Raw genomic sequence first — 12,664 nt, forward strand, 5'->3', positions numbered from 1 at the left:
CCTCAGCAACCCCCCACTGGCCCTGCCATCCGCCGCCCTTCTATCGGACGTCCAGCACTTCGGGCCCCCATCCCATCACCAGAATTAGGTGAACCGCCACCGCAGTTGTCATTGTTGTTGATTCGTCGGATTGCTTCTTGTCTTCTTCTTTTTTTGCTGGCTGACACATCTCACGTTGATTGCACACCGCTATAGGTCGTCCCCACTCGTCGCTGCCGGCCTGTTTGGTCAGAACAACACCGGTCGGCAAGTGCACCACCACCGCACCGCAAGTGTTCGACGAATTGGTTAGGTGAGTTTTTTGATCGTTTCGTTGTGATCCGAGCTTTTTGGATTCAACCAAGCCGTTGGAATTGTAGATGAAGAGGTTGAGGGAGATGGCTTTGGAGGACTCGTCGTCATCCAAAGAGGAAGAAAACAACGATGACTTTAACACTGCTTTAGGCATGGTTTTCAATGATGATGTTCGGCACACAAGGAGCGGATCACAGTTTGGCCGCATACACATCATCTTGCATAACATGATCATTGAAGACGAGAGTGATATGCCTAAGCACTTTCGGTACATCACCAACGGGACTTCGGTTGAGCCAGAGTATGATACGAATAGAATCTTGGCATTCCTCGAGGAGCACCGTACGATCGAGTGTGACGCCCGGATAATTAAGCTACAGTAATCCCACGTTAACGATGCCACATCACATCGGTTATTGTTGCTAATCTCGCGTTAGTTCGAACCCGATTCAAATTCAAATTCAAGCAAACAATAAAAGTTTTCAAATACTAAAACTAAAATTTTCAATAAATAGTAGATAAATCAGAGGCAATTATAAAATTGTAATTAACATTAAATGAATTAGTTAAGTGACTTAAACAACCTCAAACAGTGGCTGATCACATTACTTAATAACCTTTTAATTAATCTAAATCTAATATGAAATATTATTTCACCCAAACTAGTTTTTGATGCTAGGATCTAATGCACTGCAATTTATGAGCTAGCTCCCATATTTTATAAAATATAATTAGGTGCTAAACATTTTTTTTAAACGAAAAAGGGGAAATAAGGAAAAGAAAAAAAGCAAAGCAAACCCCCCCACTGGACCAGGCGGCCCAGCTGACAGGCCAGGGCAGCCCACCTGGCCCAACCGGCCACCCATTCCCCCCATAACCCCCGCTAGCCCAAACCCTAACCGCCCAATCCACCCCACTCCTCCCCCACGTCATTCCCCTTCCCCCCGATCCGGATCGGGGTCGGGAAACGAACCCCGCCGCCGCCCGACGCAGCAACAGGACCGCTACGCCGTCACCGGCCTGCCTCCTCCTCCTCCTCGCCGGCCTGCTTCCTCCCCTGCGCCGGTCGTCTCCGTCCTCCTCCTCGCCCCCCGTTGCCCCGGTCCCTACGCACCGCCGTGAGCTTCCTCCCTTCCCCTCTTTGTCGCCATGCGCCACCCCTGCGCCCACCTACGCCTTGCGAGCCCCGCCGCCCCGCCACAGTCGTCCATGCCACCTCCACCCGTGCTCGTCGGCTCCCCGCACCGCCGCCCCGTTTCCATCCTGCGGTGGCCCTGCTATTGCGTCACGCCGGCGCGTAGCCCTGGCCACCAGCGTCTCGCCCGCCTCGCGCGTGTCCCACACCTCGCCGCGCCACTGCGCTCCCGCTGCCCGCCTCCCGCTGCAGCTGCGGCCACCCCCGCCGTGCACAGCGCCCTCCACCGCGACCCCCTGCCCTGCCCACGCGCTGGCTCGCCATCGCCGTGCGCACGCCACCGCTGCTCGACCTCCCCTACGCTTGTGCCCCGCCTTCGCCTTCTTCACCGCGTGGCCTCGCCCGGGTAGCCGCCGCAGTGGCCGCGCCCCTCACGCCGCTTCCGTTCACGCCGTTGCCGCCCTACTGCTCCGCTCTCTGCCACCGCGCCGCTCGTCACCGGCCCCGCAGTCTGCGTCCCCGCCACCGCTCGCCGGCAGCCCCACTGCGCCTCGGCCAGCGGTCGAGCGCTCGCTACGCCATTCGGGCGATGCCCAGCACCCGTGCACCGAACGCCCGTTAAGGCCCCCAGGCCTATGACAGGTGGGGTCCATCCCCCGGAACATATTTTTTAAGAACTAAAAAATAATAATTAATTAATTAATTAATTAATTAATTAAAGAATTAGTTAACATAATTAATCATCATTAGAGTAATCTAATCATAAATTAACCTAATTAACTATTAGTTAAATAAACTGAGTATGACAGTGGGACCGACACGTCTGTTTGATCGGTCAACACCCTGTTGACTGCTGACATCATGCTGACGTCAGCAAGCACTATTCTGGATAATGTTAAATTAAAATAATTAAATAAATGCTAAAAATAATTTAAATACTTTAAAATCAATATAAAATAAACCGTAACTTGGATGGAAAAACTTTGTACAAGAAAGTTGCTTAGAACGACGAGATGAATCCGGATACGCAGTCCGTTTGTCCGCGACACATCCCTAGCATAGCGAAGACGCAACTTTCTCCCTCCGGTTCATTTGTCCGAAAATTCGAAACACCGGGGATATTTTCCCGGTTGTCTTTTCCCTTCACCGGTATCACCACCTACTGCGTTAGGGCACACCTAGCACTGCTACTTGTCATGTCATGCATCGATATGCTTCTATTTGCATTGTATTCATTGTTTATTTCCCCTCTTCTCTCTGGTAGACTACGAGACTGACGCCGCTGTTGGTGCCCCGGTCGACTACGTTGTCGACGACCCCTCCTTCTTGCCAAAGCAACCAGGCAACCCCCCCCCCTTGATCACCAGATATCGCCTATTCTTCTCTCTACTGCTTGCATTAGAGTAGTGTAGCATGTTACTGCTTTCCGTTAATCCTATCCTGATGCATAGCCTATCATTGTTGCTCCAGTTATTGATACCTTACCTGCAATCCTAAATGCTTAGTATAGGATGCTAGTTTATCATCAGTGGCCCTACATCCTTTTCCGTCTACCATGCTATACTATCGGGCCGTGATCACTCGGGAGGTGATCACGGGTATATACTTATACATATTATATGATACATGTGGTGACTAAAGTCGGGTCGGCTCGTAGAGTACCCGCGAGTGATTCACGGATTGGGTCCAAAAGGACGTTTGTCTCGACGGCCCTCTGAGTGGATCTTTGTGGCGGAGCCAGAGGGCAGGTTGAGACCGCCTAGGAGAGAGGTGGGCCTAGCCTTGGTCGGCGTCCGCGGTTATTTCAAAATAACACGCTTAACGAGATCTTGGTATTTGATCTGAGTCTGGCCACTGGCCTATACGCACTAACCAACTACGTAGGAACAATTATGGGCACTCGACGTCGTGGTATCAGCCGAAGCCTTCGTGACATCAGCAACTGAGCGGCGCGTGCCGTATTGGACCATAAGCCTGCTCTTGTATTAAGGGGGCTAGGTCTGCTTCCGGCTGCCCTTGCAACGTGCAGGTGTGCAATGGGCGATGGGCCAAGACCCCTGCGCCATAGGATTTAGACCGTCGTGCTGACCTCTCTGTTGTGCCTAGGTGGGGCTGCGACGTGTTTTTCTTCCAAGGCCGGACATGACCTAGGAAAGTGTGTCCGACCAAAGGGGATCGAGCGTGTTGGGAAATGTGGTGTACCCCTGCAGGGAAGTTTATCTATTCGAATAGCCGTGTCCCTCGGTAAAAGGACAACACGGAGTTGTACCTTGACCTTATGACAACTAGAACCAGATACTTAATAAAACACACCCTTCCAAGTGCCAGATACAACCGGTGATCGCTCTCTCACAGGGCGGCGAGGGGAGGATCACCGGGTAGGATTATGCTATGCGATGATACATGGTGAACTTACCATCTACTCTCTTCTACATGCTGCAAGATGGAGGTTGCCAGAAGGGTAGTCTTCGATAGGACTAGCTACCCCCCTCTTATTCTGGCATTCTGCAGTTCAGTCCACATATGTTACCCTTCTCCATTAGATACCAATGCATACATATTTAGTGTAGCTCCTTGCTTGCGAGTACTTTGGATGACTACTCACGGTTGCTTTGTTCCCCTTTTCCCCTTTCTATACCCGATTGTTGTGACCAGTCGATGGAGTTCAGGAGCCAGATGCCACCCTCGACGACGACTCCTACTAAACTAGAGGTGCCTACTACTACGTGCAGGCCGCTGACGAGGACTAGGAGTAGTTTAGGAGGATCCTAGGCAGGAAGCCTGCGCCTCTTTCGATATGTATCCCAGTTTGTGCTAGCCTTCTTAAGGCTAACTTGTTTAACTTATGTCTGTACTCATATATTGTTGCTTCCGCTGACTCGTCTATGATCGATCTCTTGTATTCGAGCCCTCGAGGCCCTGGCTTGTAAATATGATGCTTGTATGACTTATTTTATTTGTAGAGTTGTGTTGTGATATCTTCCCGTGAGTCCTGATAACCCACCAGTATAGGGAATCGCAACAGTTTTCGAGGGTAAAGTATTCAACCCAAATTTGTTGATTCTACACAAGGGGAGCCAAAGAATACTCTCAAGTATTAGCAGCTGAGTTGTCAATTCAACCACACCTGGAAACTTAATATCTGCAGCAAAGTATTTAGTAGCAAAGTAATATGATAGTAGTGGTAACGGTAACGAAAGGTAACGGTAGTAAAAGCAATGTTTTTGGTATTTTGTAGTGATGATAGTAATAGCAACGGGAAAGTCAAGAAGCGAAGAACAATATATGGAAAGCTCGTAGGCAATGGATCGGTGATGGAGAATTATGCCGGATGCGGTTCATCATGTAACAGTCATAACCTAGGGTGACACAGAACTAGCTCTAGTTCGTCAATGTTATGTAGGCATGTAATCCGAATATAGTCATACGTGCTTATGGAAAAGAACTTGCATGACATCTTTTGTCCTACCCTCCCGTGGCAGCGGGGTCCTTACGGAAACTAAGGGATATTAAGGCCTCCTTTTAATAGAGAACCGGAACAAAGCATTAACACATAGTGAATACATGAACTCCTCAAACTACGGTCATCACCTGTAAGTATCCCGATTATTGTCACTTCGGGGTTAACAGATCATAACACATAATAGGTGACTATAGACTTGCAAGATAGGATCAAGAACACTCATATATTGATGAAAACATAATAGGTTTAGATCTAAAATCATGGCACTCGGGCCCTAGTGACAAGCATTAAGCATAGCAAAGTCATAGCAACATCAATCTCAGAACGATAGTGGACACTAGGTATCAAACCCTAACAAAACTAACTCGGTTACATGATAGATCCCATCCAACCCATCACCGTCCAGCAAGCCTACGATGGAATTACTCACGCACGGCAGTGAGCATCATGAAATTGGTGATGGAGGATGGTTGATGATGACGATGGCAGCGGATTCCCCTCTCCAGAGCCCCGAACGGACTCTAGATCAGCCCTCCTGAGAGGTTTTAGGGCTTGGCGGCGGCTCCGTATCGTAAAACGCGATGATTTCTTCTCTCTGATTTTTCTCTCCCCGAAACTCAATATATGGAGGTGGAGTTGGAGTCAGAGAGTCAATAGGGGGCCCACGAGGTAGGGGGTGTAAGTGCATCTAGTGCCACCCCTAGTTGGTTTTGGAGTATTGACGACAAACCTAGTTGAGGGACTAATGTGTTTGTGAGAATTGCAGGATAACACAGGTAGAAGTCCCTCATTGATTCGGTTTTCCTACCAGAGATGACCCCTAAAAATGTATGAAGACATTGAAGTCAAAGGTGGTATATGAAGATACTCACATTGAAGACTATGACAAGAGAAGACACCACATGAAGCCTATGGAGCTCGAAGACTTAGATCTTTCGTAGTTCTCTTTCTTTTGTGTTGAGTCATAGGAACCACCGTACTGTTAAGTGGGGTCCAAGAGAACCAGTCAGAATGACTGAAGTGATGCTTAAACAAAACCTATGTCTTCGAGTGAAGACTTTGAGAGCGAATCTTGTCCAGAGTCGGGCAAGTCAGCTTTGCTTGAAGCCCAAGTAAAGTTGTCGTGTGAGTTTGAAATCTGACCGTTGGAACACGTGTCAGTTCCTTAGTGACCCAGGGTCATTTCGGACAAATCAGGTCGGGTTGCCAAGTGGCTATAAATAGTCCACCCCTACAACCATAAATGGTTGGCTGCTCAGATTCAGAGTACGGCTTTTGTCGTTTGAGAGCAACCCACCTCGAAGCCTTTGAGAGAGAATTCCTTGCGAGGATAAAGCCCTAACCACCCAGAGCCAAAGAGAATTAGGCATCACTTAAGTCTTCTTGTCTGTGTGATCTGAAGACTTATTACACTTGAGGACTGTGCATCCTCCAGCCGGTTAGGCGTCGCGTTCTGAGCATCCAAGAGACATTGTGGATTGCCGGTGAATGAAGTCTGTGAAGGTTTGGGAGTCTACCTTGAAGACTTACCAGAGTGATTGGGCGAGGTCTGTGTGACCTTATCTCAAGGGGAATACGGTGAGGACTGGGTGTCCTGAGCTGCGTGTTCAGGACTGGGTGTCCGGGACTGTGTGTCCTAAGGTTTAAATACCTAGCCGCCCTAACCAGACGTACAGTTGTCACAGCAACTGGAACTGGTCCAACAAATCATTGTCTTCAGCGAGTCACTGGTTTCATCTTCCCTTCCCTTTACTTACTGTTACTCCTTGTGAAGTCATTGTATGTTCGCACTATCTTTTGTCTTCACTGAGTGACTGCGTGTTCTGTGTGGCTTCACAATATCTTCCTACCTGATCCTTACTACATTGCTGCTATTAGTCATTGTGCTTTCACTCTATTGAATACTTGACTATGGCTTGCCTAGTGTAGTCTACCTTCCGCTGCAGGGTAATAGGTTTATTTCTATCGTTTGTCTTCATAACTTCCACGTTTTGAAGACTTTCATAAAAATCGCCTATTCACCCCCCTCTAGTCGATATAACGCACTTTCAATTGGTATCAGAGCAAGGTGCTCCCTTGTTCTGTGTGATTCGGTTTAACCACCTGGAGTTTTAGCTATGTCGACTGCAGGGATAATTAAAGTCTCCGCTGCGTGCCCCGTCTTCGATGGAACTGAATATCCCTACTGGAAGAATAAGATGCGCATGCATCTTGAAGCCATTGACGTCGACCTATGGTATGTCGTCAAGAACGGCGTTCCCAAGGCTGGAGAAGGTGTCACTGCTGCTGATGTCAAGAAGTTCGTTCAACTGGACTCTACTGCCAAGAATATCATCTGTGGTCATCTGACCAAAGGACAGTATGGCCGTGTGAGTGCTTTGGAAACATCTAAGCTGGTCTGGGACTGGCTCTCCAAGGTCAATGAAGGCGTCTCAACCCAGAGAGATCAGAGAATCAGTGTCCTTCGCAACCTCTTCAACCGCTTCAAGCGAAATGACAATGAGAATGTCCAGCTCACATTTGACCGACTCACTGACATCACAAATGAGCTTCAAGCCCTCGGCGCTACTGAGATCACCAAACATGAAGTCGTCAAGACACTACTGAGATCACTTGATAGTTCGTTTGACACCCTAGCCCTGATGATTCAAGAACGTCCTGATTTCAAGACACTCGATCCGTCTGACATACTTGAGAGGCTCAACACACATGAGTTTCAGCTTTCTGAGAAAAGAGATATCTACGGTCCAAACTATGGGCGAACTCGTGCCTTGAAGGCAAAAGCTGTCTCCTCATCTGAAGAAGAATCTGACAGCAGTTCGGATGATCCTGAAGACATTGGAAGGGAACTTGCTATGCTTGTGAAGAAGTTCCAAAAATTCACCAAGAAGAAAGGTTTCAGAAAGTCTTCCCGATCAAGCTCAAGGAATGATGAAGCTTCTGCTCACGACTACAAGAAGAAAACATGTCACAAGTGCAAGAAACCTGGCCACTTCATCTCTGAGTGTCCACAGTGGGACAATGAGAACAAAAAGAAGAAGAAGAGCAAGGAATATGACTCTGACGACAAGAAGAAGAAGAAATACTCAAAGTCTTCTTCCAAGTCTTCCTCAAAGTCTTCATCACACAAGAAGAGCTCATCTGGCAAGGCACGTGCGTTTGTTGGCAAGGAAATGGATTCAGAGGAGGAGTCCGCTTCTGAGGAGGCGGAGGTGGAGTCTGAGGAGGAGTCCGATTCAGGCGTCGCAAGTCTGGCTACAGCATACGTTGCCAAGTCCATCTTCAACACTGAAGACAATGACTTCATCACCGACACCGATGCAAATGACAAGGACTACTCCGCTTCTACCTACTGCTTCATGGCACGCGGTGCCAAGGTAAACACACGCACTACTCACTATCAAACATCTAGTGACGATGACTCTGATTGTGGTTCAAAACCCAGCTACAAAACACTTGCTAAAATTGCAACTGAACAACAGAAAGCTATGGAACATATTCAAAAACTGTTAGACAGAAGCGATGATCTGTTAGGTGCTGAAATGACTCGATCTGAATCCTTAATTGAAGACATAAAAAATCTTCACGTTAAGTATGAGGAACTTGAAAGTCGTCATGAAACTCTCTCAACAACTCATGAAAAGCTTTCCTATGATTATCTTCAAAGGAAGCAAGATCTTGAGAAATTGAGAGCGGCTCATGAAGATCTTCAAAAGGAAAACGAGTCACTTCGCGCCGAACAGATCAGCTCCGCTCAGGAAGGATTTGAACCACCATGTCTTAAATGCATTGAGCGTGATAATGCTACTACTGTTGCTGAATGTTCTACTGCTGCTACTGTTGCAATATCTTCAACTGTTGATGTGGGAACTAACCCCTCTGCTGAGGATTCCACTGCTATTGCTGATGAGAATGCTAGGTTGAAGACATTGCTTGAAACAGGGATGTACAAAAGTCTTAAAGGGCATCAGACACTATGTGATGTCCTCAAAAAGCAGATTTTGAACCGAAACCCGAGGAAAGAGGGTGTTGGGTTCGTAAGGAAAATGAATGCTGATGGCTCTTACTGGAAACCTGAGCAGTACCCCAAAACCACATGGGTTGCTGCAAAGGAATTTTCAGCAGATCCATCCACTCTATCTGGGTTCACTTGTGCTAACCCCATTGTCATTGATGAATCCTTTGATGCAAACTATAAACTGTTTAAGAATCAGAATGGTGAAGTGTTTGCCAGGTACATTGGTACTAACTGCAGGAATGGACCGCCTATGAAGAAGATCTGGGTTCCGAAAAGGTGTCTGGAGAATCTTCCTGTGAATGTCATCATGACACCTCACGTGAAGAAGACAAACCTCAGACCAAAGGCTTCATACGGTCCAAAGGCTTCATACAGACAGAGGACTCACCTGAGTCGCACTAACGCAAATGTTTTGCAGGGAAACCATACTCAGGCATATGAATATGAGAGCGGTTCATCAAACCGCCATGTTCATAAGACCAAGAACTATTCTGCTTATTCTTATGAGTACTATTGTCCGCCTGCAAGACTGTTTGCTAGGGCTCCAAAGCCAAAGTTCTCAGATGCTGCACTTAGACTTATTGCTTCTAAGCCACCCTTGAAGATGTGGGTGGCTAAGAAAGCTTAACTCTCTTTTGCAGGGAAAGGTCTCCAGCAGAAAACCAAAATCGTCTGACGCTATTGCTGGGGACCTTAAACATCTTGTAGGGCGCAAGATCAAATGCCCGAATGGTCTTACTATGTACTTCGTTCCTGAATCGCTTGCTACTCTCCCTATTAGTCCTAATCTGGATCTAAGCTTTCATAACCCACTGGTTCGTCAAATGTTTTTGCTTCACAATGCTCTTCGTGAAGCCTATCCCCCTAACTGCACTGTAGGGTACGACACCAGCGTCTTCAGAATGGATTATTGATAGTGGGTGTACAAATCACATGACTGGCAAAAGAAGCCTTCTTATGGACTCAACCTTACGTCCATCCGACAAGAGCCACATCACATTTGCTGACACTGGTAAAAGTAAGGTATTGGGTCTAGGTAGAGTTGCAATCTCAAGGGATCAACACATGGATAAAGTCATGCTTGTTGAATCCCTTGGCTTCAACTTAATGTCTGTCTCAATGCTTTGCGATTTAAACATGATCGTAATATTTGGAAAATATCGTTGCCTTGTTCTAATGGAATCTGACAAGTCTCTAGTATTTGAAGGGTATCGAAAAGATGATTTGTACGTGGTAGATTTCTCAGCAGGACCACAGCTTGCCGTATGTCTTCTAGCAAAAGCTTCAGAATGCTGGCTCTGGCATCGGAGGCTTGGGCATGCTGGCATGAGGAACCTCCACACCCTGGCAAAGAAGAAGCATGTCATAGGCATCGAGGGCGTCAAGTTCAAGAAAGATCACTTATGCGGTGCCTGTGAGGCAGGAAAGATGACGAGGGCCAAACATCCCTCGAAGACAATCATGACCACTACTCGACCCTTCGAACTGCTTCACATGGATCTTTTCGGTCCCACTCATTACTCAACTCTTACTACTACTGCTTGTCTCTATGGCTTTGTCATTGTTGATGATTATTCTAGATATACTTGGGTGCACATAATCCTTTACAAGACTGAAGTGCAGGATGTCTTCAGACGCTTCGCCAATCGAGCAATGAACAACTATGGCGCCAAGATAAAGCATATCAGAAGTGACAATGGCACTGAATTCAAGAACACTGGCCTTGATACATATCTTGATACCTTGGGCATCACACATGAATTCTCAGCCCCGTACACGCCACAGCAGAATGGGGTCGTCGAACGCAAGAACAGAACACTCATTGAGATGGCCAGAACGATGCTAGATGAATACAAGACTCCAAGAAAATTCTGGCCTGAAGCCATTGATACTGCATGCCATACAATCAATCGTGTTTATCTTCACAAGCTTCTGAACAAGACATCTTATGAGCTCCTTACTGGCAAGAAGCCAAATGTCAGTTACTTCAGAGTATTTGGCGCCAGGTGCTGGATCAAGGACCCACATCACACCTCAAAGTTTGCACCAAAAGCACATGAGGGTTTTATGCTTGGATATGGAAAGGATTCGCACTCCTACAGAGTCTTCAATCTCTTTCATTACAAAGTGGTTGAAACAGTGGATGTGCGGTTCGATGAGACCAACGGTTCACAAAGAGAGCAACTGCCAAATGTGCTAGATGAAGTTCCATCCAGTGAATCAATCAAGCTAATGGGAACTGGAGAAATTATACCTTCTGAAGCTCATCCTGAAGAAGAACTTATCATCTCAGCACCTGATCAACATGAAGACAATGCTCAGCCTGAAGACATTCCTTCTAACAACGACAATGATCAGCAAGAGCAAAATCTTCGCCCTGTACATCCTCGCGTTGCCAATGAAGTGCAGATTGAAAGAATAATTGATAGCATCAATGCACCCGGTCCACTCACTCGTTCAAGGGCAACTCAGCTAGCAAATTTCTGTGGGCACTTCGCATTCGTCTCAATAACAGAACCCAAGAAAGTTGAAGAAGCCTTCATGGAACCTGAATGGATTCAAGCTATGCAAGACGAGCTTCAACAGTTTGAGCTGAATAATGTATGGGAACTGGTCAAGCGTCCCGATCCTCGGAAGCACAACATAATAGGCACCAAATGGATATACCGCAACAAGCAAGATGAGCATGGTCAAGTTGTCAGAAACAAAGCTCGTCTCGTTGCTCAAGGATATACTCAAGTGGAAGGCATTGACTTCGATGAAACATTTGCTCCTGTGGCTAGACTTGAAGCCATACGCATACTGCTGGCCTATGCAAATCATCACAACATACTTCTTTATCAAATGGATGTGAAGAGCGCCTTCCTCAATGGCAAGATTGAAGAAGAAGTGTATGTTGCACAACCTCCTGGCTTTGAAGATCCAAAACATCCTGACATGGTATACAAGCTCAACAAGGCACTGTATGGCCTCAAACAAGCCCCTCGAGCCTGGTATGACACACTCAAATACTTCCTGAAGAGCAAAGGCTTCATACCTAGTTCTCTCGACCCCACTCTCTTCACGAAGACATATGATGGTGAACTGTTTGTGTGCCAAATATATGTGGATGACATTATCTTCGGCTGCACCAATCAGAAGTACAGTGAAGAGTTTGGATATATGATGCAAGAGCAATATCAAATGTCTATGATGGGAGAGCTGAAGTTCTTTCTCGGTCTTCAAATACGACAGCAACACAACGGCATCTTCATATCTCAAGAGAAGTATCTCAAAAGAAGTTCGGTATGCAAGACTGCAAAGGCTTCACGACGCCAATGCCAGCCAAGCATCATCTGGGTCCTGACGACAATGGTAAAGAGTTCGATCAAAAGGTATACCGCTCCATGATTGGTTCTTTACTTTATCTATGTGCATCTAGGCCAGATATTATGCTTAGTGTTTGCATGTGTGCTCGATTCCAAGCGGCACCAAAGGAGTCGCATCACTTAGCTGTGAAGCGAATTCTTCGATATTTGGCTCACACCCCAACTCTAGGATTATGGTATCCAAAGGGCTCAGAGTTTGATCTGGTTGGATTCTCGGATGCTGATTATGTTGGTGACAAAGTTGATCGCAAGTCTACATCAGGCACATGTCACTTTCTGGGACGATCACTTGTATGTTGGTCTTCAAAGAAGCAGAACTGTGTATCTCTCTCCACTGCTGAATCTGAATACATTGCTGCTAGATCTTGCTGCGCTCAGCTTCTGTG

This window comes from Triticum aestivum, chromosome 5A (genome assembly GCF_018294505.1).
Source record: "Triticum aestivum cultivar Chinese Spring chromosome 5A, IWGSC CS RefSeq v2.1, whole genome shotgun sequence".
In the NCBI taxonomy this organism is placed as follows: Eukaryota; Viridiplantae; Streptophyta; class Magnoliopsida; order Poales; family Poaceae; genus Triticum; species Triticum aestivum.